At 39.6% G+C, this 5,523-nt stretch overlaps 1 pseudogene; it reads right to left on the bottom strand.

The window, feature by feature from the left end:
* Positions 1-4,391: 4,391 nt before the first annotated feature.
* LOC134934389 (5S ribosomal RNA) lies at positions 4,392-4,510 on the bottom strand (annotated as a pseudogene).
* Between the last annotated feature and the right edge of the window lie 1,013 nt (positions 4,511-5,523).

A 5,523-nucleotide genomic window follows, 5' to 3' on the forward strand; every position in this document is an offset into this window, starting at 1 on the left:
TAATCTGAAAATTACCCGGAAAAGTTCCCTTCCCTGCAATCTCCATCCAATAAGGTGTCTATGAGAGAACTAAGGACACAATAAGAACTTTGTGGATATTATTCTTGAATCTCTCGTTTCAAAATATGATCTTCCGTGGTAACAAAAGGTTTCTTTGGCCAGCCAATTAGATAGATGTTTATAAGGTGGCACAAACTGTCTACAACGCTGTACAAGGAGGCAAAACATAAAAACAACATACAATAAGTACAATGGGTGTGGTATGACTGGTCTACTTTAACTTGGTTGACACTAGAAGGCCAACAGGTTGACAGTGTCTATATAGACATGCAATTCGGTTGACAGGGTTAAATGGTCGACATTGAAAATGTCACCACAAAAATGTTGAGGCGTGTTGCCTCTGTTTTGTGGGAGTGCCAAGGCCATGGAGCTGTGGCAGCCAGCTTGCGTGACCTCATGCTCAGCCGGCCGATGGTGTTGCAAGTCACCTGGCACAGCAGAGGATCACACATGCATGCAGGAGGTGTCTACTTCGCCTCCTGCCGCATTACCATATCTGTGTATCACTGTTGCTTTCAATACGCAGCAGCAATGCTCAATCCAACTTCATCTGAATCAGGTCCATTGTTCAAACCATATTATTGTCATGTATTAGAACCTAGTCTAATGGATTTTATTTTTTTCACATGAACGGTGGGATGTGATGCAGACTGAGATCGCTGGAGGTGCGGGTTGCCGGCCGAGCCTTGATTGTTTTTTTAAAGGGACAATCACTTACATGGCAAAACCATGCCTTGTAAGTAATTGGCCCTTTAAAAAAACATCCGAGATTGGCCAGCAACCCGCACCTCCGGCGATCTCGGACTCCATTACATCCCGCTACATATCCTGATAAATTGTATGGGGTGTATCTCGGCCAAAGAACCATCCCTGAAGTGTGAAGTAGGGTGGTTGGTGCTTTATACACAGTATCAGTCACATTTGTGTAGGGGGTTGGTGCTTTATGCACAGTATCAGTCACATTTCATATAGGTGGTTGGTGCTTTATACACTATCAGTCACATTTTGTGTAGGGGGTTGGTGCTTTATACACTGTATCAGCCACATTTTGTGTAGGGGGTTGGTGCTTTATACACTGTATCAGCCACATTTTGTGTAGGGGGTTGGTGCTTTATATACAGTATCAGTCACATTTTGTGTAAGGGGGTTGGTGCTTTATACACTGTCACATTTTGTGTAGAGGGTTGGTGCTTTATACACTATCAGTCACATTTTGTGTAGGGGGTTGGTGCTTTATACACTATCAGCCACATTTTGTGTAGGGGGTTGGTGCTTTATACACTGTATCAGTCACATTTTGTTAGGGGGTTGGTGCTTTATACACTATCAGTCACATTTTGTGTAAGGGGGTTGGTGCTTTATGCACAGTATCAGTCACATTTTGTATAGGGGGTTGGTGCTTTATACACTATCAGTCGCATTTTGAGTAGGGGGTTGGTGCTTTATACACTATCAGCCACATTTTGTGTAGGGGGTTGGTGCTTTATACACTGTATCAGTCACATTTTGTTAGGGGGTTGGTGCTTTATACACTATCAGTCACATTTTGTGTAAGGGGGTTGGTGCTTTATGCACAGTATCAGTCACATTTTGTATAGGGGGTTGGTGCTTTATACACTGTATCAGTCGCATTTTGAGTAGGGGGTTGGTGCTTTATACACTGTATCAGCCACATTTTGTGTAGGGGGTTGGTGCTTTATACACTGTATCAGTCACATTTTGTGTAGGGGGTTTGTGCTTTATACACTATCAGTCACATTTTGTGTAAGGGGGTTGGTGCTTTATGCACAGTATCAGTCACATTTTGTATAGGTGGTTGGTGCTTTATACACTATCAGTCACATTTTGTGTAGAGGGTTGGTGCTTTATACACTGTATTAGTCACATTTTGTGTAAGGGGGTTGGTGCTTTATGCACAGTATCAGTCACATTTTGTATAGGGGTTGGTGCTTTATACACTATCAGTCACATTTTGTATAGGTGGTTGGTGCTTTATACACTATCAGTCACATTTTGTATAGGGGGTTGGTGCTTTATACACAGTATCAGTCACATTTTGTGTAGGGGGTTGGTGCTTTATACACCTTATCAGTCACATTTTGTATAGGTGGTTGGTGCTTTATACACTATCAGTCACATTTTGTGTAGAGGGTTGGTGCTTTATACACTGTATCAGTCACATTATGTGTAAGGGGGTTGGTGCTTTATGCACAGTATCAGTCACATTTTGTATAGGGGTTGGTGCTTTATACACTATCAGTCACATTTTGTATAGGTGGTTGGTGCTTTATACACTATCAGTCACATTTTGTATAGGGGGTTGGTGCTTTATACACAGTATCAGTCACATTTTGTGTAGGGGGTTGGTGCTTTATACACCTTATCAGTCACATTTTGTATAGGTGGTTGGTGCTTTATACACTATCAGTCACATTTTGTGTAGAGGGTTGGTGCTTTATACACTGTATCAGTCACATTATGTGTAAGGGGGTTGGTGCTTTATGCACAGTATCAGTCACATTTTGTATAGGGGTTGGTGCTTTATACACTGTATCAGTCACATTTTTTGTAGGGGGTTGGTACTTTATACACTATCAGTCACATTTTGTATAGGGGGTTGGTGCTTTATACACTGTATCAGTCACATTTTGTGTAGGGGGGTTTGTGCTTTAAACACTGTATCAGTCACATTTTCCCTATACATGAGGCTGTTTGGAATTCCCATTTTGTTAAAGCTTTGGTCCAGTGTTTGGTAAAACACTAAAAATAAAACAGTTTAAATACACTTCAAGAGCATCATCCAGCAACATATTATGTATATATAATGGCCATCTAAACTCTTACTGTAGCAGTATTCTAAAATGTTATTTAAGCTTATTTAAATTAAATACATTGTACAAAACACAAGAAATATTTATTTTAGTTTTGTTACATTTAAGCAACAAATGGATGTAACTAGAGCTACAGCGCTTGTTGTTTGGACAAATGTTGCACCGGGATGCAGTCAATTTACCGACAATCAAAATCCCGATGGTCAAAATACCGACAGCAAGTGACCGACGGTCAAAATACCGACATTTAAAATACCGGCAGTCAAAATACAGACATGTAAAATGTCGACAAGTCAAAATGCCGACATGAGTTTTTGATGATTTTTTTCCTTGAAACCGACTTGTTCATACTTTACCATCCCAGTGGACCTGTAGGGGGAATATAATAGTGTGCCGAGCGCAGCGAGCCATGCGAGGGGACGCGGTACACTTATATGGTGTCCATGTTGACCTATGTCGACATACACGACAAAAAACAATGAAAACCTCATGTCCGTATCTTGACATGTCGACATTTTACATGTCGGTATTTTGACCTCGTCTGTATTTTAAATGTTGGTATTTTGTCCATGTCGGGATTTTGACTTTGTCGGGATTTTGACTGTCGGTCAATTGCTGTCGGGATTTTGATGGTAGGTATTTCATACCGATCCCGTTGCACCATATGTAATGCAGTGCTGAGGAGAGAATACTAAAGCTGGGTACAGACCTTCCAACGGTGCGACCTTGTTGTACAGTGTAACAAAACATCTCATTCGCCATACAACAGCACAGTGTATCACTACTGTACATTCTACATTTAACTACACCATGTTGCACGTGGAATCATCTCATTGGAGCATATCCAATGGGACAATCCAATGAAAGACGGATTAGGGGTACACACTATATGTGTGCGATGTATCGTTCCAATCCATGTCGGAATGTTATATTGTGCGATACACTACAGATGTATATTTGCCTTAATACATACACTAATGTTTTTTTTTTGCAGAGACGCAAAAGAAAGACTGTTTTTATATGTCTCTCTGGGGCACACTTTATATGAATTGATTCATTAATGAAAGTTGAATATTTGAAAATGTAAATATAAAGATAAAACGTAACTTTTATTAGATATCAGACGAAAAAAGACAAATACACATATAATGCTGTATATATCAGCAGAGTGATTAAAAAAGTATTAAATGGTGATAAGACTATTGTGACTCACTTGGTATGAAGTAGGTGGCAGATAATTTTCTATGCACACCCAACTAGGATTAAGCGAGTTTTGATATTTGAAATGAATCAGAGCGAAAATTTGGTGAATCTTGTTTTCTCTATTGATTTATGAATTTTTATACGTAAGTATATTCATATGAGAGAGACAAGAAAAACCGGCTTAAACGACTCCGGACTCCTTCTCGGAAGGTAAACATAAGTAAATTACTGCATTAAGAAATTGTGGTGGAAAATACTGGTAAATAAAGGGTGTATACACGGAAGGTATGTTCCTTGATACTACAGTACCCAGTATTCCCAGAGGGTCACCCTTTCTGGTACTGACCAGGCCCAAAGCTGCTTGGCTTCCAAGATCAGACGAGATCGGGCATGTCCAGCATGGTATGACTGTAGATAGTCAAGTAGGTACCTATCTGCGTGTGGAAAAAAACAGTTGCTTGATAGGTTTGAGCCGGTCAAGAAAAAATGGGGTAGGGAAAAAGTATTCCTAATTACTTTGGAGTGTCTGGACAGTTTGTCTCGTTACTTTTGATGTGAAAATGAAGTCAAAAGAAAGGAAGTTTTTCACATAAATACAGTGCCAAGAATGAACATTGGAGGGCCAGTATCTTGGTGTTGATACTGGGACAGTTTGTAAACAAAATAATAATAATAATAATAATAATAATAACGGGGGCCTCACATGGGGCCATACATATCATGTATGTTTTCACAAATTCCCACAACTAAATTGTGGTGATACCAGTGAGCATTGCCCTACTGACACAAATAAAGTGTAACAAAACTGTGGGAATGTAGCCTTTTAGCTGTAGAATATCATACAATTGAAATTAAAGCACAAAAAATGACTTCTATCTATCAACTAGGCAAAAGACAGAGTATGTCAATATTTATATTTCCACCATCCAAGCAGATTGCCAGGTGGGAATAGTATTGAAGTAACTAAAGATTAGAGAGTATGTTAGTCTGAATTAGACAAATGCAGCAGTACCATATGATGTCTCATAAAGAACATAATGTTTCACATATAATCCAGCATAAAACAACACACAAAAAACAGTATAAGCAGTAGACTGTTAATTGCGGAGAGAGTACACATTAAGAGCAATATTTATCATAATTTATTAAAGCCACGCTATGTGTACTGAACCTCTGTGGATAATTTAACCAAGTTCTCCTTAGCAATAGTCTGACTGGGCTGGTAATCAAGGTAGTATAAGGATTGATGCATAAATTACCAACTGGTAAATAGTCTCCCTATGTTGGTAGATTACCTTATCTGCATGGAATAGATCTGTGGAGACAGCCAGCTAATGCTGTTTGGTCTGACCTTGTTGCTAGGCAACCTATCCTGTCTGTGCTGTGTGCACAGAGTGGAGAGTATGACTCCCCTGTAACGTTAGAGAAT

This window comes from Pseudophryne corroboree, chromosome 1 (assembly GCF_028390025.1).
Source record: "Pseudophryne corroboree isolate aPseCor3 chromosome 1, aPseCor3.hap2, whole genome shotgun sequence".
In the NCBI taxonomy this organism is placed as follows: domain Eukaryota; kingdom Metazoa; phylum Chordata; class Amphibia; order Anura; family Myobatrachidae; genus Pseudophryne; species Pseudophryne corroboree.